Genomic DNA, 27090 nt, shown 5'->3' with positions numbered 1-27090 from the left:
TGCTTAGTACACGTCTGCCTCGGGCCGGCACTGGCGGGCAATAGAGAAGAGAGTAGCCGCTAAAGGAGACCCGATTTTAAATCCTTTTTTTCATCTTTGAGCTCAACATCACAGGTGGCTTATTCATTGTCAAGTACGTGTTATGGGCTCTTGCATGAATAACTATTACTATACAAACTGCACAGCTAACATATTTTTTTGCTTTCTGTTCAATGTGTACATGGATGACTTGTCTAATGGACTACATGCCTGTAAAAACGCCCGTGTAATAGGGAACACGGTCATTAATCACTTCATGTATGTGGATGACTTGGTCGTGCTCTCCCCTTGTAGGGCTGGGTTACATGAGTTACTCACAGTTTGCTCTCAGTATGGTACCCAATATGACATCAAATATGATGCCAAGAAAAACAATATCAACATTATATGTGGCAACGATGACCAGAAATCAGTTTTCCATATGTTCTGTCTGAGTAACAATGTCCTTGAAATATGTAATAGGTAAAATACCTTGGCCATTACATCTCAAACAGATGATAAGGTCATTCACCAACAAGATGGTAATTTGTATGCTCAGGCAATTATGTTAAAGAGGAAATTCCACCAGTGCTCCTCAGATCTCAAAGCCTCTTTGTTCAGAACATATCGCAAACCACTCTTTACTGCTCAGCTGTGGAGCAGTTTTCTTTCCATAGTCTAAATGTGGCATACGACGATGTTCTGTGGCTGTTTTTGCATTTAACGTGATAGGATAGTGACAGCCAACTTTTTCTCATTCTGGGGTTAGCCACTTTTAAGAAAAGTTGTTGTACAGATGTACTGTATGTTTCGTTTGGCTGAGTCTCTAAAGGACATTATTATGGTTTTATAAGCCTGTGAAAAGCAACACATGATATAACTTGAGATTGTGGCGACATTGGGAGAGGAGCCCATTTTCCAAAACATTTTAAGCATTAAAACCCTTTTCATAGCCCATGTTGTTGTTGTCTTGGACCTATAATGTCCTAGATAAAGTTTGGTCAAGTTTATTCTAGTGTGGTGACAGTATCAATGATTAGTAATTCTGGTCACTATCCAGTAGTTGTGGTATGAAATGTTCATACGAGTGCTCACTAGAGCACATCATCTTCAGATCCTGAAAAGACCAACACTGGCTTTCTCACAGGAACATGCCAGCAGAGTTCTCCAACTGTTGATATTTGATATGAACATTTGTTTGTAATGCTATACATCATTTATAACTTGGTTGCATTTCTTTTATACTTTTAAGACCTGCTTTGACAATTTGGTAATATACCTGCAACCAACTAGGCTAGATAAAATCAAGAAAATGCAAAGCAAATTCATTTGTATTGCACATTTCATACACAATGTAACCGAATGGGCTTTACATGATTAGAATAATTTAAAAACCAAGTAATAGAACAAAAAGAAACTCCACAATTAAAACACCATACAGTGCAATTTAAAGACAGAAATACTAAAACAAGAGTTTTAAAATTCAATTTAAAAATATTCACAGGGGTGACATCACCCCTCTCGGCAACTTATTCCATTTTTTTTTTGGAGGACAATAGCTCAATGCTGCTTCACCATGTTTGCTTTGGACTTTGCGCTCCACTATTGGACCTGAGTCTGTCGATCTCAGAGCCCTACTGGGTTTGTATTCCATTAGCATTTCTTCCGTGTACTCAGGACCTGCATCATTTAGTGATTTATAGACCAGTAGGAGAACTTTGAAATCTATTCTAAAGCTGACTGGAAGCCAGTGCAAGGACTTTAGAATTGGAGTCATATGCTCTGACCTCTTCGTTCTGGTCATAACCCCAGCTGCAGCACATTCAGAATGCTGCAGCTGTTTAATGCTCTTTTTAGGGAGTCCAGTCAGAAGACCATTACAACAGTCAAGTCTACTTGAGATAAAAGCATGGATGAGTTTTTCCTGGTCTGCTTGACACATGAAAGCCTTCACTTTATATATGTTCTCCAGACAGTAAAAGGTTGTTTTTAGTAATTGATTTGACGTGACTGTTGAAGATGAGGTCGGAATCTCTCAGAACACCTAAGTTTCGGATTTGGTCTTTGGTTTTAAAAACATTGAGTCTTTCTTCAAAAATACGGCCACAGTTTAAAAAGTTGACATAATTTAACAGAACCAAAGAGGTATTTGGATTTGGTGAATCAAAATTATCCTAAATCATCTAATAATTATTTGGCAGTTGTTTTGTTGTCGGCCATTAAAATTAGACTTTACAATCGTGTTGTGGCAGCACAATAGCGCGACTGGTTAGAGCATCTGTCTCACAGTTCTGAGGACCTTGGTTCAAATCAAGCCCCCATCTGTGTGGAGTTTGCATGTGCGTTCTCCAGATACTCTGGCTTCCTCCTAATTTTAAATGGAACTTGTGCATATTACCTTGAAGACTCTAAATTATGAGTATGGATTTTTTTTCCTCTACATATGTGCCCTCCAATTGGCTGGCACCCAAATCAGGATGTACCCTGTCTCTCAAGGTCAGCTGAAATAGACTTCAGGTTGGCCAGGACCCTAATGAGGACAATCGGTATCGAAAATCGGATTGCTTTTATTTTTATGGTTATTATTGATGACTCACAAAATACAATCACAAAAACAAAACATACACAACACAAAATACCTCTCAATGAGTAAGGCATACCATACACCCATTAAAAAAATAACCAAATGCATCCCTGTTTGATTATAGATTTTCCCATTTATAATATGAGTATATAATATATAATATATATATAATATTAATATAGACAAGACACATTTTGTTCTTTCTGTATTACTGCATTCATAATTGTCCCACGGACATCCATCCATCCATTTTCTGAGCCACCTATCCTCACTAGGGTCGCGGGAGTGCCGGAGCCAAACTCAACTCTCATTGGGCAAGAAGCATTGTACACCTTGAACCAATGGCAGCGTGTTACTCTGATTTTTCCACATGTTTTTCTGATATTTGTTGTTGATCAGTATTATCGTACTCTCAGACTTAAGTATACATTCCTCTCATATATAGCGTGTACTATAGTGACACCATCTATACATGACAAAGTCCTTTGTTTATTTTCTTGTTTTTCTTTGTTTCCCCTTTCCTTTGTTTCAGTTTGAATATAATTTGCTGGTTAATATGCTGGTTTTGAATTTGGCATTTGTGAGTAATGTGACCCCATTGGAAACAATAGATGTCACTTTTCTGTAGATCCAAAATCAAAAACAGCTTGTGTTTGTTGTTTTGGTTGTGACATACTGTATGCATACATACTACTTGCCTTCATTGAATACTGAATGTGAATGTGTCTAAAAGATCCATGTCACCCTCCCAGCCTCCCTCCAAAAAAGTAAAAAATAATACACTTTTGAAAGAACTTATGGATCTTTACAGTTTTGTTTGTTTTGTTTTTGTTATTAAAACCAGTAATCATACAGACAACACTTTGCTCACTAGAAAAGATACCAAAGAATTTCCCAGGAGGTGTGGTTTGATTTCAGAGACAAAATGCAGTGGTAAATGTACCTGCTCTGTCCAGGTGCCCTCTGATCTAATATGATGGTGGTGAGCCACATCTTATGTTTAATAGATCACAGCAGCTCTGCGGCATCTGTTCAATATCTTTCCAAAGTGGGTGTGCATTTCCAGGGCCAATATGTTCAGAAGCATTCGGAGCGGATACAATACTCAGATTCACGGCTGTAACCTTGCAATCTTGGATGTCTGAAGAGATCTTGATTTCGAGTTGCACTTCAAACCACCCTGTGGTTGAAAAAAGGAAAGCATCTGGATTCATTGGCAAAGTGGTCTGAGTGGTGGAGTCTGTTCCGTCAGCAGGCCTTTGCCAAGCCCCTCCACCCAGACCTCTTTCCTCTCCAGCCTTAACCATCGTCTATTTATCATTGGATCTCTAACGCATATTCAAACATCAAAGGATGAGTGGCTGCAAGAGGCTTTTTAGATTTTGTGGAAATGTGACATTTCTGGAAACATTTAGCCTGTCATAGCTGCTGCTACTCTTTAAAGAATGCCAAGAGGAATGGATTAATGTTACTTCTTTAACAAACATTCTTCCGGTACGTCCTCTCTTCCTTCCAAACACGGTGGCTCCCTAAATCTCCTCTGATCACACAAAAAGATTACACACTATAGTGCAGTGTTAAGTTCGTTAATCAGTTTAAGATGTGCATGAATGTGTATGTATCAACATATATATATATATATATATATATATATATATATATATATATATATATATATAAAGGGTAAAGTAAAGCAAATTATACAAAGATGTAATATATAAGTATTTTTATCCTTTCATAATATTCCTGATTATTTGATGTCTCTAAAGATTATCTTGACAAATTCTCATGTGGATTAAGGGTATTTGGAGGGTGGTTTTAACCCTTGTAGATCTGCTTGGAAAATGATCAGGGTTGGCAATAGTAAACTGTAAATGTTGGAGATTTTCAATAAAAATCATGTTGAATGGGGTCAACAATTAAGACAACCAACCCACAAAGCCATGATTGTCTCATGGAACAAAACTTTTGCCAATCGGGAAGTGAGATGGATACTCGAAAAACGAATCATGGCAACTGGCAACTTTACACAGATGAATATGAGATCAACTACAGCTCCTAGAGCTGCGGTTTATGTGTCCTCCAAGTCTTGCCACAATAGAAATGACAAGCAGAAGTACTGACAAGATGTTCCCAACGGGATGCATTTAGCACCTAAACAAATGTCTACCATAACTTCTATTTCTTTTTGTTTTTCAGCAGTCTTTCATCAAATATTAAATAGCCCCACCATGAGCAAGTTGGCTCATTGCTTGGATACTTTCATGCGTATACCATAACTGCTGTTCCGCATCTGCCTGTAAACTTCAAACCATTGGACTGAACTTTATAAAGTGACAATCTACAAAGTGCACATGGTTAATGCCTCTAAATCACCCATTCATACACACACTAAATTATTATTTAATTTCTTTATTTGGGAAACAACATTGGTAATTTTAAATCTGATAAATATAATATTATGACTATGACAGGAAAAGCTCAGGAGTTGGTTGACATGATGATTAGGAGAAAGGTTGATATTCTGTGCATCCAAGAGAGCAGGTGGAAAGGTAGTAAGGCTAGAAGTTTGGGAGCAGGGTTTAAATTATTCTACCACGGAGTAGATGGGAAGAGAAATGGAGTAGGGGTTATTTTAAAGGAAGAGCTGGCTAAGAATGTCTTGGAGGTGAAAAGAGTATCAGATCGAGTGATGAGACTAAAATTTGAAATTGAGGGTGTTATGTATAATGTGGTTAGCGGCTATGCACCACAGGTAGGATGTGACCTAGAGTTGAAAGAGAAATTCTGGAAGGAACTAGATGAAGTAGTTCTGAGCATCCCAGACAGCGAGAGAGTTGTGATTGGTGCAGATTGTAATGGACATATTGGTAAAGGAAACAGGGGACAGGAAAGGAACTTTGAAGGGCAGATGGTGGTGGACTTTGCAAAAAGGATGGAGATGGCTGTAGTGAACACTTATTTCCAAAAGAGGGAGGAACATATAGTGACCTACAAGAGCGGCGGTAGAACCACGCAGGTAGATTATATTTTGTGCAGACGATGTAATCTGAAGGAGGTTACTGACTGTAAAGTAGTGGTAGGGGAGAGTGTAGCTCGACAGCATAGGATGGTAGTATGTAGGATGTTTCTGGTGGTGGGTAGGAAGATTAAGAAGACAAAGGTAGAGCAGAGAACCATGTGGTGGAAGCTGAGAAAGGAAGAATGTTGTGCGGCCTTCCGGAAAGAGGTGAGACAGGCTCTCGATGGACAACCGAAGCTCCTGGAAGACTGGACGACGACAGCCAAGATGATCAGAGAGACAGGCAGGAGAGTACTTGGTGTGTCATCTGGTAGGAAAGGGGAGAAGGAGACTTGGTGGTGGAACCCCATAATACAGGGAGTCATACAAGGAAAGAGATTAGCGAAGAAGAAGTGGGATACTGAGAGGACTGAGGAGAGGCGAAAGGAGTACATCGAGATGCGACGTAGGGCAAAGGTAGAGGTGGCAAAGGCTAAACAAGAGGCATATGAAGACATGTACACCAGGTTGGACACGAAAGAAGGAGGAAAGGATCTCTACAGGTTGGCCAGACAGAGGGATAGAGATGGGAAGGATGTACAGCAGGTTAGGCTGATTAAGGATAGAGATGGAAATGTGTTGACTGGTGCCGGTAGTGTGCTAAATAGATGGAAAGAATACTTTGAGAAGTTGATGAATGAAGAAAATGAGAGAGAAGGAAGAGTTGAAGAGGCAAGAGTGAAGGACCAGGAAGTGGAAATGATTACTAAGGGGGAAGTCAGAAAGGCATTACAAAGGATGAAAAATGGGAAGGCAGTTGGTCCTGATGACATACCGGTAGAGGTATGGAAGCAATTTGGAGAGATGGCTGTGGAGTTTTTGACCAACTTATTCAACAGAATACTAGCGGGCGAAAAGATGCCTGAAGAATGGAGGAAAAGTGTTCTAGTTCCCATTTTTAAGAACAAAGGGGATGTTCAGAGCTGTGGGAACTATAGAGGAATAAAGTTGATGAGCCACACAATGAAGTTATGGGAAAGAGTAGTGGAGGCTAGACTCAGGTCAGAAGTAAGTATCTGCGAGCAACAGTATGGTTTCATGCCTAGAAAGAGTACCACAGATGCATTATTTGCCTTGAGGATGCTCGTGGAAAAGTACAGAGAAGGTCAGAAGGAGCTACATTGTGTCTTTGTGGATCTAGAGAAAGCCTATGACAGAGTACCAAGAGAGGAACTGTGGTACTGCATGCGTAAGTCTGGTGTGGCAGAGAAGTATGTTAAAATAGTACAGGACATGTATGATGGCAGCAGAACAATGGTGAGGTGTGCCTTAGGTGTGACAGAGGACTTTAAGGTGGAGGTGGGACTGCATCAGGGATCAGCTCTGAGCCCCTTCCTGTTTGCAGTGGTAATGGATAGGCTGACAGATGAGGTTAGACTGGAATCCCCTTGGACCATGATGTTCGCAGATGATATTGTCATATGCAGTGAAAGCAGGGAGCATGCAGAGGAACAATTGGAAAGATGGAGACATGCACTGGAAAGGAGAGGAATGAAGATTAGCCGAAGTAAAACAGAATATATGTGCGTGAATGAGAAAAGTGGAGGGGGAAGAGTGAGGCTACAGGGAGAAGAGATAGCGAGGGTGGACGACTTCAAATACTTGGGGTCAACAATACAGAGCAATGGAGAGGGTGGTCAGGAAGTGAAGAAACGGGTCCAAGCAGGTTGGAACAGCTGGCGAAAGGTGTCTGGTGTGTTATGTGACAGAAGAGTCTCTGCTAGGATGAAGGGCAAAGTTTACAAAACAGTGGTGAGGCCGGCCATGATGTACGGATTAGAGACGGTGGCACTGAAGAAACAACAGGAAGCTGAACTGGAGGTGGCAGAAATGAAGATGTTGAGGTTCTCGCTCGGAGTGAGCAGGTTGGATAGGATTAGAAATGAGCTCATTCGAGGGACAGCCAAAGCTGGATGTTTTGGAGACAAGATTCGAGAGAGAAGACTTCGATGGTTTGGACATGTTCAGAGGCGAGAGAGTGAGTATATTGGTAGAAGGATGCTGAGGATGGAGCTCCCAGGCAAAAGAGCGAGAGGAAGACCAAAGAGAAGGTTTATGGATGTGGTGAGGGAAGACATGAGGGCAGTTGGGGTTCGAGAGGAAGATGCAGGAGATAGGCTAAGATGGCAAAAGATGACACGCTGTGGCGACCCCTAACGGGACAAGCCGAAAGGAAAAGAAGAAGATAAATATAATATTTATTCTCAGAGTAAATTTTCCAGGTACATGCAGTCAGGGGAGGAAGTCCTTTACCCTCATGTAAAGAATAAATAATAATCATCATCATCATAATAATAATCATAATAATAATAAAAATAATAATAATAATAATTGCAGTTATCCCTTAATATATAGTTTAGTGCATTGGAGATAATTTTGTATTTATATTGCAAATTATTTGCTATGTCTCGGGATTTTTCTGTGGTTATGTTTTCCCCATTGACTGTTACTGGTGAGGCTTTGAAATTAATCAATTAAACACATTTTAAAATGTGTTCACAATAAATGATATAAAATGCAGATTCATAAATACGGTATTGGTACAGCTTCTTAGCTGTGTCTTGCTTACACTTAAAATCCATCCATCCATTTTCTGAGCCGCTTATCCGCACGAGGGTCACGGGAGTGCTGGAGCCAATCCCAACTGTCATCAGGCAGGAGGCAGAGTACACGCTCTCCAATCAATGCATGTTTTTGGGATAAGGAAGGAAACTGGAGTATGGATTTCTTTCGGCTTGTCCCGTGAGGGGTCGCCACAGTGTGTCATCTCAGATGAACCCTCATATTTGTTTGGCACACTTTTTACGCCGGATGCCTTTCCTGACAGAACCCCTCTGCATTTATCCGGGCAGAGGGCTGGAGCCTATCCCAGCTAACTTCAGGCAAAAGGTAGACTACACCTCGAACTGGCCACCAGCCAGTCGCAGGGTTGGAGAAAACTCACGCAGGCACGGGGGAGAACATGCAAACTCCACACAGGCAGGGCCAGGATTCAAACCCCTGTCCTCAGAACTGTGAGGCCGACGCTTTACAGCTGCTCCAACGTGCAGCCTCACAACGGTTAAATAAATAAAAATGTTAAATAAACTAAAGTCTGAAATCCTGTAAGAACCAGTTTTGAATGTAAAATGATAGGTATATGGCCAAGTTACAAACAAAGGAAACAACTTGAATTCAATTCAATTCAATATGGAGGAAAGCTTTACGTTTGATTCCTCAACAAGGCTGGGTCTCTCCATACAACGTGTCTGTGGTTCTGAGACGCTGCCTCTCACACATCACTCCCAGGCAGGTTACTTTTGATCTGGTGAGACTTTGCCCGCAAAAACACGAGAACTTTATTGTATCTACTTATTGCCTTTTTCAAGGCATATCCCAATCAGTTAATTAGATGCATGACGTCAGCATCTAGTTTGATGCACAGTATACATTATTTGAAGGGCAGTGAGATCGTTAACAACAATACGGTGGGAGAAATTAATTGAAGGTGACAAATGTATGCATATACTCAGCTTAGGGGAACTAGGCAGAACAATTAAAAAATACAGTAAAATGAGGGATAAGCACAATGAATGATGAATAGATACTAGAAAATATCTGTGTTCATGTAAGCTTGTAAAAGAGACTTTCATAGATGCATATTCAATTTCATTTGAGCACTTTTTCTCTTATGTACTTCTGCGGCTGTATTTGGTCAGATGCCCTGGCAAGGTGAAACATCATATTGCAGTTGGAGTGTATACTAAAGATTTGGCATTGAGAATCAAGAACCAATTGAAACAGGCATGAACTTTGTCGTTCTACTGGAATTGTTCAAATGTACAAATTTGGTTGCCAGTTTTGATGCCTACAGTCCAACGACCCCCCAAAAAAAGCTCAGAACACTAACGACGAAGAACGCACACAAAGATTTAATTGTGCCCAACATCAGTGGTGAACAAACTCTGTCTTACCTTTGATAAAATAACTTACCAGTCTTCTCAGTGCAACACAAGATTATATTGAGTAAAGGGGGTTTTCATGTTATGTACAAACGTCGTGTGCTCCCTCCCATTCCAAGCCTCAGCCTACACCACACAGAATGTCACTGACATCATTTGGGTGAGTTTGAAACAATAAAATACATCTTTGTCAACATTGAGGCAGCTAACAAGTTAAACACTGGGTTGCACTCTTGCACTAATAGTTTTTAGCATTTATTCTAGTCTTCCCCCCAAAAAAGTAAGAGCTGATTACAGAGACAAGAAGAAAATATAAATGGTTTCATCATACCCGAAAGAAAGTAATGACAGTAACATTACAAGTGTGATATTGAGCTAAAACATCATAATGAATTGGGACAAAAGTAACATAAACATTGTCTCAAATTAACACAATTGGAATGTCATGCCTCATCTCTGGGTTGCTAAAGGGTTCAACATTTTACAGAGGATTTAATTGAATTCATGACTCTTTTAATTCTCTCTAGTTTTACTTTTGTTCTGACCGGTATCGTAAAAAGTCACCGTTCAAGCGAAAATGCTGAGTTTTGGCATGTATGCTTCAAAATAAAAGCTGATATTCTTAAAATGGGAAGTCAAATTAAAAGTTGCATATATAAATAATTTGTTTGTATTATTTTTACAAGTCTATATTTAATTTTTAGCTGAAACATTAATTAATTAATTTTATGTCAACTGGGTTAGTTCCACACATTGCTTTTTAGTTTAGATTTGTTCATGACTGATATTGATAGCAGTTATAAAGATCCTCAATCAAATGTTCATTGTAGTCTATGCTGCAGGCTGCCAAGAAAATGGATGTTCATCATATGACACCCTTATTTAAACCAAGCAAACGTTTTTGGCACAGCCCGCTAAAATAATTGGAATTGAGACTTGTTTAGAATCGTAATCAAAATAAGCAACCAGAATCAACACTGGAATCACTCAAATTCAAACAATGCCCAACTCTACTAATTATATTGTAAGAGGTTTCTGAAAAAGTATCAATCTATCACTGTTTCAAATAGAGAATGTACAAACAACACATCCCAAAAACATAATTTCAAGTTTTTATCAAGGATGTTATACATTTCATCCATCCATCCAATTTCTTTGCCGCTTATCCTCACAAGGGTCTTGGGGAGTGCTGGACCTATCCCAGCTATTATATATTTCATTGTCTAATATTGAGTCCAACAGTCACCATGTAGATCAGTGGTGTCAAACTAATTTTTAATCTGGACCACATTGTCGTTCCGGTTTCTGACTGACTGAAAATATAGAAATCTTTATCCGCCTCATCAAATTTACTCATGAAATTTATGAGCTAGTTTTGAAGTCAGAAATCAAGGGTAATAGAGTTTTCAACTATTATCAATGTTTGGTAAGATAAAAAAAATGCTTGCTGTGTCTTGATGTTATTATTTATACAGTTTTAAATTTGTTTACAGATTTGAACAAGAGGGCGGCACGGTGGGTCAGCTGGTAAAGTGTTGGCCTCACAGTTCTGAGGTCCCGGGTTCAATCTTGGACCCGCCTGTGTGGAGTTTGCATGTTCTCTCCGTGCCTGCGTGGGTTTACTCCGGGCACTCTGGTTTCCTCCCACATTCCAGAAACATGCAACATTAATTGAACACTCTAAATTGCCCCTCGGTGTGATTGGGAGTACGGCTGTTTTTGTCAATGTGCCGTGCGATTGGCTGGCAACCAATTCAGGGTGTACCCCGCCTCCTGCCCATTGACAACTGGGATATGCTCCAGCACTCCCCCCGACCCTCGTGAGAATACGCGGTGAAGAAAATGGATGGATGGATGGATGGATGGATGGATGGATGGATGGATTGATTTGAACAAGAATCATGGAGATTGACACACATGATTTACCTTCGCGGGCCACGTAAAATCATGTGGCGGGCCGGATCTGGTCCCCGGGCCTTGAGTTTGACACCTGTGATATAGATGCTTACCTTCATCGCTATGTATTCCATGCTCCTCTCCGAGCATGTCTTTGGTAGAAAGTGTAGATGTTAGATGCCAATTCTTCCTCTAATGGCTGATGACTCCACTCGCATGTGTGGCTATGAAATCCATCCATCCATTTTCTGAGCTGCTTATCCTCACTAGGGTCATGGGAGTCCAGGAGCCCATCCCAGCTGTCATTGAGCAGGAGGCGGGATACACCCTGAACTGGTTGCTAGCCAATTGCAGGGCACACGGAGAAAGATAACAGTCGCACTCACAAACACACCTAGGGGCTTTTTAGAGTCTCAAATTAATGCATGTTTTGTTGATGTGGAAGGAAACTGGAGTGCCCAGAGAAAACCCGCCCAGCCAGAATGGCGAATCTGCATTCCTTTTATGCTAGAAAAGTTTTTCTGTGTCACAGTTCAGTTTTAAAGCTTTTTCTGTGGTTTCTTAATTGCAGTTTATTGAGAATTAGAGTCAATTAGTCAAATCTCCAGAGGGGGAAGGGAGACAAAGATATGTTATTGTAAATAGAATGATAAAAATAAATCATTACATATCTGCAACTAGGAAACATTAAATATGGATGTTGCATGTGGTACACTTGGGAAGGACAGGGCAAGATGGGACAGGACAGCACAGGAGAAGAAACATGCAGGACAATGGTCGTGAACCCGACTACAACTGAAGTATGGTGGGACTAAGTAAATTATAGAAGTCCATAGAACTACAGTATAAGTGAGGGCATACACAAGCAATTCGCATGTACAAGACCCGCCCCCCTTAATTCATTTCATGTTGATATTTCAAGTTCCAATACTTTTATACTGGGTGTGCCAGAGCATATTGATTTGTAACAGGTGAAGCTAACAGATTTAATTAATCTAGAGCAGGGGTGCTCAATGTGTCGATCGCGATCGACCCTTCAATCGCGAGCCAGTCTTGGTCGATCACAAAGGCGTGCCGAGAAAAAAAAAAAGAAGACTTCAGCTGTATTTTTCTGACCTTTAGCTCACTGCGCGTGAGCAAACAACGACACAGTACAGGAAAACACGCTAGTCAGCAAGTTCCCCCACTATTTTAAGGCCTCGCTTTTTTCTTAAAGTAAAGAAATCTTATCAAACATGAGTATGGAGGCTGGAGCAAAGAAGAAGACAAAAACATATCATTTTCATATGGAATGGCACGCAGACTTTTTTTTCACAATGTCATTTTCGAAGTCCGTTTCCCTCATCTGCCAGTGTAGTGAAATGTGGAGTGGCATTTTCGAATTGTTCATGGCAAATACGACACCGACATTCCACCTCAAAGCGAGCTGAGAATGAAAAAAGTGAACAAACTAAAATCCCAAATGACCACACAGCAGTCATTTTTCCCACATCAGAGTTCAACAGCAAAAGCCGCCATCCATTCGGGGTTCGTCACATCATTGTTAATAACAAGAAGTCCTTCTAAGACGGAGAGATGGTAAAAGAGACTCATTGTTCCGACCTTTTAAAAATAAGGCGAAAATATTATCTTCAAAAAAAGCTCTACCGCTGTCAAGGAGTACAGTTACACGGCACTGTGAAGCCATGGCAGATGTGTGGAAGGACATCGGAGCTTGTGAGTGTTTCTCACTGCATATGGACGAATCTACTCACGTGAGTGACACAGCCCAAATGTGCATTTTCATTCGTGTGGTGTTTAGTGATCATCAATGTGAACTCAGATCGTTACAAAACATTTTCATAGTTATGTTGTGTTGTGCAATATTGGCATATGCGGTTATGCAAGGCACACACACATACATTTACACATGAAGAATCCTCAGTATACTTTAAAATAAATATGTTCTGCATTATAATAGTGGGTAGATCTTTGTGACTTGGTCATTCTATTTCATTATTGGCCATTCCAAAAAAAAAAGAGAGATTTATTGGATTTGTTTTAAATAGATTTACACACAAAGGTGTATGCCCTCTTCAAATTTAAAGTGCACTTTATCTTTTTCACAGCTTTCAATTTTTACAAGGTTCAAGAAAACGCTGTGATCTATGATTTATGATAACCACCATTGTCAGTGAGTTACACCTCTTTGGTATAAGGTCACCTTCATTCACAACACTTATCCAGTGACTGTGTCATGAGTCTTCACGGGAGAATCCGCATAAATGAAACCGTATAGGTCCAGGCAGTTAAAAAAGATGTTACGCATCAGGCCTGTAGGGAGTTGCACCTTTGATTCATTGTGTTGTTATAGTAGGTGTGCCATTCTTCACAAAGATCTGTCTATGACAGACCACTTAAAATAACACAATTGGAATTCTTAATAGATAATGTTAATGGTTCATAATCAATCAATCATTAAAGTACAAATGCAGCACAAAATAATGTTTTTTTAAATGACTTTGAGGACTAAAAGCGGGTGGTTTGGATTCAAGCAAAGTAAACAGCCATAATAAACATATTTACACACAGAATATTGGTAGAGACGTGTCATAAAAATGTATTTTGTACTAGAAATCATTTAATAGATTCATTGTAGCAAGCATTTCAACATTTATGCAAACCACTCTCTGCAAATTGCCTGATGGTTTGAAAGTTGAAATTGTTCTCCAATTTAATTATTTGGAAACAACTATCTGAAGAACAGCTGAATAACGCATGTTTTTCATCACGCAATCCACAAAAATTCCAAAGTATGGAGAATAAAATGGGAATTGACAGAGATTTTATTAATATTCTTATGTATTTAATATTGACTTTTGTTATAGTCACTTAAAGTACATTCCACAATAAGTGCAGGATGTGCATGAAGAAATAGAGGGAAACGGCACAAAACTGGATGGGGTTTCAATTAAATAGACGTGGTCTTGCATTGTGTTTATTTGGTGCTCCTCTCATGACCATACTGTAAAAGATGACATTGTTTTCACAAAGACTCGGGTATTAGCAACATATTTGCCTTGGGGTCACATGGTGGCACAAGCCTTTTGTAATTGCTATTGAACTGAGCTCATGAATATGAACTGTATCTTGATGTAATATCTCCAAGTTATTCTTCCGTTTATTACCTGCCTGACTCCCCCGTTTGCATCTAAGTCCTTTCTTTAGCGCATCTCCCAAGAAGACTTCTGACACGCTAAGAATTTGTTAATGAAGGAGACCTTGTCAAAGAAACGTGATTCTTTGGCAATCAAGGCTCTGTGAAAACCATGCAACATTAAAATCTGTGAAAAAGACAAGGTGCATATTTCCCCAAACCAACTTTTTCGAGTATTGGGGATGTAATATTGTTTCTATGGGGCTTCATTAAACTTGTGCAATGTGAATACATATCGTCCACACTGCCTGAGCTCCAGATAGTTTTCTGTTGAGAGCCCTGAAATCAGGTGATTGAAATTTCTCAAGCTTATCTATGTCACTAGCGAAACACTTCAGATTCCCTTTCCCCTCCCAAGCCAGTGGTGTCACCATAAGAAACACGTGTGCTCTCACAAGTGGGTCATCTACACTGTGCCAGCCAAACAAAACAAAGGGGGCAGTCTTAGCCCATTATGGACAATCGTGATACAAAATGTGTCAATCAGAAGTAGCTGTTAGTCTTTTCTGGACACTTGTATGACAAAACGAAGATGTTTTTTTTTTAATGAAATTGACCCTATTATATGAAACTGATGTTAGAGAGTCACTCTATGGTGGTCTAAATCATTGAAATATGAGAGTTTTCAATTTGAAAAGGCCTAACAACTTGTAAGAGAGTGTTTTTCATTCGGTATGAAATAAAGTCGAAAAAAGTAATTTTTTCCGAACAATGTATGGTTGAATGCACGTTTGAAAGTCCCTGAATCAAAAAAAGAGGTGTGCCCACTGTGCTCTAAATCCAGAAGCTAATCAATCACGCTTCTTTCCCGATAACCACACATCAACACATCCCCAAACTGAAGGTGAAAATATTCAGACTAACAAAAAAGGTCACTGATAATATAGTTGTGATATACACAAATGTGAAGCTTAAGGGTTACAAATTGCAGTCTTGGTCACTCAATCATATTGAGCTAACTACTGTAATGGGGGGCAGAGCCAAAAGTTGACCGGGATTGGTCCGCGGCAATGCATTAAGGGGCGGGAACCTTCCTTCTTACTCCAGAAAATGCTTTCCGGGTAAGAAGTGATAACTGGCTCTCTCCTTCTTATCACTTCTGCTTTCCAGGGTTCCAAGAGGAGAGGGTAGGAGAGGTCAGTTCAAAGCAACAACAAAAACAGTCAACTCTGTGACGCTGGCCAAAACTTGAGGCCCATATCAAAGTGATACACTCGCCTGACTTTGGTGCAGGCAGCGTGGGTTCAGCTCACCATCGGTGACGGTGTGAATGTGGGTGCAAATGGTTGTCCATGTTTATATGTGTCTTGCGACTGACTAGTGACCAGTTCAGGATTTACTCCGCCTTTCGCCTGAAGTCAGCTGAGATCACCTCCAGCACCCCACGACCCCAATCAGGACAAGTGGTGTTGAAAATGGATGGTTGGATTTACAAAAAAGGCAAACATAAGATACAGTATAACAATTGTGACAAACCAAGCATTTCTTGATTAGGACTGAAGCTCACAGAGAGAGACAATGCAAACTGATACTGATCACCACAGCCTGCTTCCCAACCAATGGCAGTAATCTTCAAATAGGATATTCAACAAAATTCTTCATAAAATGCACTCACACAGCTGTAGCACACAACTATGAATGGAGAGAACAGTAAATTAATTGCAAGTGACATGATGACAAGTGCTTCTCTCTTTGCATCAGAGACAGTAACTGGCTAACTTCCAGAGCAAACATCTATTCTTTTATCTTTTGTTCCGTTTATCCTCAACAGGTTTGCGGCATGCTGGAGCGATGTGGGAGGAAACTGGAGTACCTGAAGAAAACCCATGCATGAACAGGGTGAACATGCAAATAGGTGGGGCTGGGATTTGAACCCTGGTCGTCAGAACCATGAGTCAGATGTGTTTACCAGTCATTCACTGTGCCACCCCTCTCTAAATATTTTTAAAATAAAAGTGTGTTAAAAAAAAAACATGATTGACAGCATTTACACTAATCATGGATGTTATTGTGAACAGAATGGGGTGGATGGAGTGACCCCCAACGGGGTGGGGGTGTCCCATCTCCTGCTTAGCAAAAATAAAATTGTAATTTTAAAAGATATATAAAAAAATTCCAACTTACTTGTGAGGCCTTGTACCAGATGGCCCATGGCCCAATGCTGGTGCGTGGTCCGGTGGTTGGGGATTACTGGAATATGGTGTTTCACCTTCCCTTTGAACTTAAAAACAGTTTTTGTGTCAATCATGTGGCCTTTCTGTCCAAAAGTATGCCGCTGTCACCCCCAATTTAACAAGTTTAAAAGCTTAGTATTATTGTCAAATGCTCATTTTTAATTTCCCTATAGGGCAGTAATTATTGTGGCTTATAACCTCTGAAAAAGTATAAGTGACTTTGCAAACCTGTGAGTGTAATCCAAGTAACTCTATATACTTGTAGAAGAATTGTTTTTATTTGTCATTTTTACAGGCATATTCAGGAATCTTCCCCTCTGCCCATCACAGAAGTAAGCAAAGTTAGCAGACACTCGTGCAGATATAGCAACAAGGGAGCGGTTCAGGGTTCATCCACTCTGCCCATGCTGTCCATCTATGGTGCTGCTTCTACAGGGGTAGATAAAATTGTATTTTAGTTCTTATGCTTTACAATGAATCATTGAGGATTTGTACTGGCTGCTTTATTCATAACATTACCCTTAGAAGTGAAATCCAAAAGAAAAGATAGAATAAAACAAACAAATAAAAGGATGAATTTATTTGACACTCTATTGAGCATCTTGGGACTGAGACATGGAGATTATCAATCCCTGTCAAGTGTCAGCCAAATATACAATATTTATATGATACTTTCTGGGTGTCCTCTTCTTTATTTTCTGTAAAACATGCTGTCTGAGGAGGTTCATCTTATGAAATGGAGAATGTGTTTGTCGTCAGAAGGAGAGCACCTTGAGCCTCAGTCAACTACAGACCTGATGAAGTTCTCTCTTTCTAAAAACAGATAGTAGTCTATGTCTGAAATTGGAGACAGCGCGAGTCAGACAGAGAAAGAGGAATGCTGTTTACCCGTTGCAGTCATCCATAAGAGGCTTCCCTCTCAACAGTCATTCAGCGCTGAGCACAACATCCAGTAAACCTCCCCTTTTCTTCTGCCCCAAGCCCCCGACCCTTAACCGCTACCACTTTACCAGCACAAAAAGATGCAGCATGCCACTTTCCTTTTCTCCCAGGCATGCAATACCCCCACCCACCACCTCCACCCTACCCAATGCTCACACACACTGGCCTCCCCCCTTTCCCACCTTTGTATCAGTAGAAAGGCATATGGTGACTGCCATCCGATTCTCTCCCAGATGAAAGTGGCTTTCACTTTACCGCAGTTCATGAAGAGGTCAGACAACAGCAAACAGAAAAATCGTGCGAGAGCTCAGTTTTGGGGGTTTTTGCGAAGGAGGGGCACATTTACAAGATGCGAGAGACACAAGAATAGCAGCTGGAGAGATAGCAAGAGAGTCAATGTTCACGTTTCAGGTGGTCAAAAAGCATGCCTGAGAGGGAGAATGGAGAGAAAATGTACTTCCTGTATGTTGGAATGAATCAAGTGGTGCCAACGTTAATTAACACAAACTAAATTGGTGAGGAATCCAGCAATCGTTCAGTTGAGATTTGATTTTTTACATAGTGCTGCAACAGTGAAACCATCGTGGTGACAGATTCAATAAGCTGAGTGTCACAATGAGAAAATCAATCAGCGTCGGGTAGGTCAGGATGATATGTGCAAGGTATTGGAAGTGTCACAGTGGCTGGTTTGTGCAACACGATTCTATGCACGAACACAAAGGCCAGCTCGTTTCTCTACTGATTTCTTTGTTCGGCTTGAGTAAATGATTTATTACAAGGCTTCCTCTGCATACCTTGTTTACCACTCCACATACCGCATACCTTGTTTGTAAAAGACTTGTACCTGACAAATACTTACAGTTCCAGGAAGGAACACCATATTTCAGAATCAAATCAGTCATCAAATAAATTCAGTCATTTGAAGCATTGACATTTTCTTTGCAGTGTCATGTCATGTCATTATCCAAGCCGCTTATCCTCACAAGGGTTGTGGGAAAGTTGGAGCCTATCCCACCTAGCTTTAGGCGAAAGGCGGACTATACCCTGAACTGCCCGGCAGTCAGTCACAGGGGAGATATCGACACCAACACTGAGCTGGAACTGACCCTATATCTGTTTCTTCCCCATAGACTACAAACATCTTGACAAGGTATTGCCTCAAAATGCTTCTTCCCATTCCCACATGCAATGCAAATTGTGGACCGACATGGAATACTGCCTAATTTATGATTGACTTTGGATTAAAACGATAGGCACCAGATCCCACTCTCAGTTATGTGCATAATACAATGAAATGAAATATAGCATTTATTGTCTGTGCATGTGTGTGTATGTGAGCACGTAAACACAGTAAAAGTGTTTCTGTTTTAGGGAATCCGGGACTCCCTGAATGGAGGGCTGCCTTTTGCCATAAATCTGCCCCTCATTGGGAAGACAAAATGAAAATGGCCCCATCATAAAACATCTGTAATGGCTTCATCTGGCACAAACGTATAATGGGGCAATTACCAAGAAGGGGGTTGTGAGAGTGTGAAACCATTACCTCGCTTTGGCACAACATTCAATGTGTGCATGCATTTTAGTATTTTGCAGGCGCATGTGCCTGGCATATTGTCCGGTTTGTTTTATTTCATGAAATGCTCAACTATGGCATTTGTATTATTTCGCTATGGTTACTTAAAATCCATTGCATGGGAAATGCAACACGCACATGATGTGTGAACAAGTGAGAATTTAATCATTTTATGAAGGAAAGCGAGCTGTTTTGCAATGTCAGTCACTCTAGCAAGTGTCTCTTTACATTGGTTTTTGTTTGTGATTACCAGCATACTTTATTTGTTTATACTCCAGTATATTTACTGTATATTTCCAGCATGCACTCACTTTTCCACTTTTTCAAAATGTCCCTTTGGTATTTGACTGAAAATGCTTTCTGAATTTTTGTCACCAGTAATCGCCAAGCACCGAATATCCAACTGAAAAGATGTAAACTTTGTTCACACCATCAGTGTCCAAAGTCCAGCTCCTGATCTACTTCCAGCCTGCCACCCAGTTTTAAGTGTCCAACAGCATTCAAAAATTATCATTATAGACAGACCCCTTCAGGTTTGCCTGCATTATACTTAATAGTAGTGGGTGTGGTATCATGTTACTGATATGAAATGCAAAATAACGAGACCATCCATCCATCCACTTCATTCAGCTCTTCCGGAGGAATCCCGTGGCAATCCCAGGCCAGCTGAGAGACATAGTCTGTCCAGCGTGTCCTGGGTCGTCCCTGGGGTCTCTTTCCAGTTGGACGTGCCTGTAACACCTTAGCAGGGGGGCGTCGGGAAGGCCTCTGAGAAGCAATACTGAGGCCACCAAACCGGACCCCCTCTACACGTCAGCTGTGCCTAGAAATTCTGTTCAGAAAAGTTATGAACAAAATCAGTGACAAAAGGTAGCCTTGGTGGAGTCCAACTCTCACTTGAAATGAGTCTGACTTTCTGCCAGCAATGCGCACCAAACTCTGACACCGGTCGTACAGGGACCAAACAGCCCATATCACGGGGTTCAGTACACCATACTCCATAAAAACTCCCCCCAGGACTTCCTGAAGGACGCGGTCAAAAGCCTTCTCCAAGTCCACAAAACTCATGTCGAGTGGTTGGGTGTACTCCCATGAACCCTCGAGGATCCTGCCAAAGGTGTAGAGCTGTTCCACTGGACAAAAACCACATTGCTCTTCCTGAATCTGAGACTTCTCGATGGACCCTCCTCTCCAGCACCCATGAATAGACCTTACCAGGGAGACTGAGGAGTGTGATCCCCCTGAAGTTGGAACACACACTCCAGTCCCGCTTCTTAAAAAAACCACACCAATCTACCGGAGCACCACAACAATCTACCAATCCAGAAGCAGTGTCTCCAATGTCTATGTGATGTTGCAGAGGCGTGAAAACCAACACAGCCCCACAACATCCAAAGCCTTTAGGAACTTCGGGTGAATTTCATCCAACCCCAGGGCCCTGTTACGAAGGAGCTTTTCAACCACTTCAGTGACCTCAACCCCAGAGAAAGAAGAGCCCGCCTCAAAGAATCCAAAGTCTGCTTCCTCATGGGGAGGTGTGTCGGTAGGATTGAGGAGGTCTTCGAAGTATTCTCCCACTGACTCACAACATCCCAAGTTGAGGTCAGCTGTGCCCCAGCTTCACTATATACAGAGTTGACTGTGCACTGCTTCCCCCTCCTGAGACGCCGGACAGTGGACCAGTCGTGTGTGTCTCTGTGTGTGTGTGTTGTAGCGGCATCACATATACTGTATAACTATGAGCATGCGATCTTGACTAAATGTTTGCTGTGCCAAAGAAAAATAAAAGACACAACTACCAGTCAAGACATTTCTTATGTTATTGTATGGGTGTAGGAAAAGGTTTGTCTGAAAATGTCTTAAATGATTGGGCTTCACTAAAGTCACAGAGAAGATACTGTAGATTAATGTTTTCATTTGGATATCCATATCCCCACAGAAGGCTGGCAAAAGTTGAACGAAGTTTCTATCTTACTCATTTTTGAGCAGGACTTCATCTGTCCTAGACGTGTCCACATTGAACTATAATTTTCCTAGTTTTCCACAAATCACATAATACTTACACCAATAAGTGTCATGCCTCATGTGCCATCCCTGACCCTCCGAAATATAAACAGCAACATGAACAACAACATCATTAATTAGCCAATGTTCGGTGACTCATGACTGTCTAATCTTTTGCATCGTGAAATAATTGCTTGGTCTCAGATGTCTGAACAAGGACAGTAAAAATAGAACAGGTTTGTGAGTGTGCAAATTAGTACTCACGTATATTACTATTCCATCCATCCATTTTCTTAGCCACTTATCCTCACAAGGGTCATGGGTAATTGCTGGAGCCTATTACAGCTGTCAAGGGGCAGCAGGCAGGGTACACGCTGAACTGGTTGCCAGCCAAACGCAAGGCATGTCGATATAACCAGCCGCACTCATAATCACACCTAGGGGCAATTTAGAGTGTCCAATGAATGTTGCATGTTTTGGGGATATAGGAGGAAACCAGAGTGCCCGGAGAAAACCCACACAGGCACGGGGAGAACATGCAAACTCCACACAGGCGGGTCCGGGATTGAACCCAGGACCTCAGAACTGAAGGGTCAAAGCTTTCCAGCTGCTCCACCGTGCTGCCGTGTATTACTGTTATGATTGCATCTACTAATTACTAATAGTAATAGAAGTAGAAGTAGTAGATTGTTTTTATATATAGAGGTTTTCTACTTAGATTCATATCAGAAAGCAATCTGAAAGAATGTGATCAAAATGTTCGACTTATAACACGCTGATGGATAAAGGTCGTTGAATTATGGCAGCAAATAACCTGATTGGGATTTCATTTTCTCTTTTATGTCATGATCCAATTTATCAAACATATCGCAATAATGATCCTCCAGAAAAAAACTCATTTAAAGATCATCAGCATAGTACATTTTGCTTTTGTTGTGTGTGAGAAACTAAATTGTGAGGTTGCTATTTATACTTTTCTTTTGACCATCGTAAAACTACATTTACATCAGTACAAGACATTATTCAAAACGAAGATTTGTTTTTATTTGTTGTGTAAACATTGCTTGTGTTTTAGCGATAGCACTGAATAAAGGAGAACACAAATGTTTGAAAACAGTTTAGACATTACTGAATGTATTTTTGTGGTTTTATCTGCAAGTAGCCCGTGCATATTCATCTTTCTTTCAAGTTTGTCTGCACAAATAAAATATAACATTATTCACATATTTGGTGCTGGATATTTAACACTAAGAAAATAACCGTGTGGTAAATGATGACCAAAACATTACTCTTTCAATTTTGTAAACACCCAAATCCTATCTGAATTTGCATCATTAATGTTTGCATGGCTCCTTTGACCCTTTATCTTCCACACCTCCTAATCAGACATAATTAAGGTTAACTGTACGGCACAGCTGAAACACGAGACAGGTAAGCCACAACCTCTCATGATTAATGTAGTGTGTTAGCGTTCTGGGCTGTGACCTTTTGAGATAGGCCAGGCATCATTTTTAAGTGAAAGCTCTGCCTCTGCTGAGTTGTGGAGTTGTCCATCAAGTCTTCGTGCACCCCTCCGCCATCCACCTTCCACCCCTCTGTCATCTCCCTTTCAACCTCAGATCCTTGTCTTGCTCCCTCATTGCCCCTGACCTGTTTGCATATGTGTTTTGTGGTAAAACAAAAGGATTTTTTAAAGACATTATTTTTCAACGCAGACACGTCTATAGATATGCAGCACTGTTCTTTGTTAGTTATAGTTTGAATTTAAGTAGGAGAATAAGAAAACCAATTGCATTATCGAAACGATCGAATCAGGAAATACTGAGCAACTATTTTAACTCATTTTAGGTTTCACTCATATTTGAAGTCAATGCAGCACAAAGAAGACTTTATTTGCACTCCTCCAGGCTAAGTGTCCAGCCCTGAAAATACCATTGTTTGTAAATGACTCTCCCTCACTGTCCACTCAACAAGTTGTGGATGTGAATTGGCACTGAGGTCATGTCCTCGCCTTGCTCCCAAACATCAGTATTGTCACACTTGACAGAGTAAATTTACCTTTGGCTCAAGCTCATGCAGAACCTCACACAAGCTCACAGAGACTTCCAATAACAACAACAAAAAAGATGGACTGCATGCTAAGCCGCGACTTGTTAGAGAATCTGTAGGTGTACTTGTTAATCAGGGATGACGAGGACAGGGTCACCATCTGTAACGGAGACCAGGGGTAGTAAATTGATGAGGAGAGGTGAAAGGGCACCCTCAACATTCCTTTTGAAAATAAACAGCAAAAAAAAAAACATGCTTGTCCAGAAAGGTAAGCCAAGCGACATGTATTTTTTATTACAAGTGTTGTACCGTGATCGTCATGCAAAATTGTTCGTCCTGACATATCAGAAGCTCCACAGGGGGTGACATTTCATGTAATGCAATTAGCAAGTAATCAATGGTGAATCGGAGGCATCTGATTGACGGGATGAAAGACATCATTCTGTACCACAGAAGGAGAGGTCGCATGGTGTACGGGAGGGGGGTTCATATACTGTACGCTGCACTACGGGAGAAAAAAAAAAAGACTCCACTCTTTTGTAAAGCTGTGACTGCTTATCACACTGGCCTTCTTAACTTCCAAGAATGACGCCTCCTTTTTAATGCCCAGTTTTGATTCTTGTGTTCAAATGACTTCTTAAAATGAGTCCCTGTGATGACTATAGATATTTTGTGATCGTTAAATGAGTTCATGAGAGTAAATGGAGGTGGGGGAGAGGGAGTGGGGGGGGGGGGGGGCAACGTGACCTTTGCCATTCAGGCAAAAGCAAGTGTATTTTAGGTTTAGGGCTGCCCCTGCCTTTGTCTTGGAGCCTGTGGTTCAATGAAAGGCAGCAGGAGGGTCACTTGAGGCATCTGCTGCTCTGCCGAATCCCTCATCTGTTCATCTATGTGGACTGCAGCCCTTCTGTCCATTCATAATATAAATGCGTTTATAGATGCACACATGTACATTTGGGTATGTGTGTGTGTGTGTGCGTGTGTGTCTGGCTTTTTTAATGATAATGGTAAAGACATGTAAATAAATGTTTAATGTACAGATCTTTTTTTGCTGCTGCCTTGGTTTTGTATTGGTACTCAAACAAAGCAATTCTTAGAAGTTATATTTTCATAAAGTTATGATTCAAAATTTGGGTTTTCATCGTGAATCATAATTGACAGAGAAATTTGTGTTGAACCACTGAAATATGCTTCTCTCTTGCATGATGGTAAGACAAAAGTGTGTAGCAGTAAAGACAACAGCTTCATAAAAATTGTGTGATTTGCACAATTTACATATGTTGCCCTTCAAACGCTGTGGATGATATTGCATAAATGATCCTACCTACTTCTAATTAAACCCATTACACTCTTGTATTTCTGCTATCATAATAATGCTAAGACATGCAATAGTTTGGACACACATATTCATGCATGGCTGACACATCGTGGCACTTCAGCTCACAGATTCCTTTGGTGTATTGCAGCAATTGAATGAGTGGCAAAGAAGGATTGTTTGTAAAAGAACAAAGAAATTGATCTCTGCAGACAATAAAATGCATTTGTGTATGTTTTAGTGGAAAACACATATTGAGCAAAAGGAGAAAAATATCATGTATCCAGGAAAGTAATTAGCATCTTCAGAAATCATATTACACATCATGGAAATTTCATTGTTTTGAGACCGAATGACAAAGATATGTTAGCATTAAAAGTTTAAACGATGATTTCTGTTTGAAAGATGACACCTGCCAATCATTCAAATAATCGTTGAAGTGAAATCAATATATTTCCAAAAGGAAATTAGGTGGGGTGTATCTTCAGGATTATTGATCAAATCATGTGAAAATGGCCTATAAACATAAATACATCGACAATTAACGTGCGATGTGTGTAATTGTACACTTCATCTAGACCTTATTGTGACCTTGCACTGGCCTGTGTCAAGAGAAAGGTGATGACCTTTATTATAAATAGAGTCACAGTATCAGCAAACTGTAACAACAAAGACTACAAGACACGGGAGAAGAGAGCATCCCTCTGGAGCCAAACTCTCTGAAAAGAAATATCATTCCTGAATATATGCTGGTGCTGGATTTTATCAATAAAAAAGTCAGGCCTCAGCCAAGCATCCAGCCCATTTTCCCTTTTCTGCATCGAAGTTGTATTTCAATGAATCAAGATCCTGACCATTGATGTTGCAATGTGCCTCGATTGCCAGCTAACATACTTCCACTTGGTTTTGAAGTCTCGGGTATCAGTCTCAGCCATCAGCAAGATGTACCGTATGTCGATCCTGATGAGGACATCACTGATAAAGGGAAGGTTAAGAATGAGGAGCATTCACATCCTCAATGAGCCAAGATGACTTTTTTTTTTATGTCTTGGAGAGGCTCCCTGGCTTCCCACTCACACAATCACAATGCCGACCTTCCCCCTTTTTTTTGTTTTTTTTGCTTCGTAGCCTACCACTGCCCTAAAGAGGAGCCTTCAATACAGATGTGGGGTGTCAAGACTATTTGTGTTATACATTCTCCACATTTTTTATGAAAAGAACCCGTCTCGTTGCCAATTTTGGTAGGCTTGAACTAACACACTCGAAGCAAATTTCAAATAAACAGATCTCTTTCTGATCTTTCTGCTTCTGCGTGCAATGGGGGGACAATACGGCGGTTGTCATGAAGACATTTTATTGGAACATTTAATTTAAGGAGAGGGGGATTAAGCGGGTAAACAAAGCATTCCTGTCCTTTTCATCACCATTTAACTGTTCCCCCCACATTCAGTCTCGCGTCCCAGCCAGTGCCCACCAAAGCAGAAACTTGTCAAATAAATAGAAGTAAAAAAAGAAAAGGTTTATCCAATAATTTGGTCACTTAATTTCTCTTTGTTAGTTCTTCTCAATTCCATCCTTGATGGTGGCTGCTATCTCTCCGAATGCTCACAGGAGATGATAGCGAGTCTCAAGTATCACCGTGGCTGTGGCGTTCCAGACACGGAGCCTAGAGGGCCATTCAGTGATGGTTGTTGTGTCAGTCATTTGCCGCCCCTGCTAAAAAGTGCAGTTAGCATCCTCGGTTTCACTCTCACGAGCATGCGAGGAGTGACATGATACTGTGCGAGAGTCTGGGCAATATATAATATTTCAAAGTAATTTCCTAAATGTTTCCAGGCCACGGTCCTTTGCTTATATTGGAGCAATCCCTTTCTCTCCAAAATGTTCATCCACAGATTGGAAAACAATAAAGTGTTAAGTAAACTCCACCCGGCAAGGCTAATTCATTGGAAAATAGCTGTCTTTTCATACATTCAGTGACACCGAAGCTGTGAATTTCCTTCCTTGGACGGTTACCATATGGCTACGGCAATGTTCGCAAAATGGCTTTTGTGTAGCGCCGTGTCTGTCTGAGCGTTGATGGCATTTGTCATTTATGAAGATTGACTGTTTCCAAATGAGAATAATAGAGTTTAGAATACGTGAGATTCTTTCCATGGCTCTTCTGCTTTTGCTCAGTTCTAAATAGTCTCTGATGACAATGCTAAAGGGCAAGTCATCGCACCGCTTATTAAGTTTTTATCTTAAATATGAATCAACTTCATTTACATCACTCAAACTCAAAGACATGCAATTCAACTTTTACTTGAGAGTGAATTGCAATTAATTTGAGTTTTA

Source organism: Syngnathoides biaculeatus, chromosome 5 (assembly GCF_019802595.1).
Source record: "Syngnathoides biaculeatus isolate LvHL_M chromosome 5, ASM1980259v1, whole genome shotgun sequence".
In the NCBI taxonomy this organism is placed as follows: Eukaryota; Metazoa; Chordata; class Actinopteri; order Syngnathiformes; family Syngnathidae; genus Syngnathoides; species Syngnathoides biaculeatus.
Note: the sequence above shows the minus strand (reverse complement) of the source record.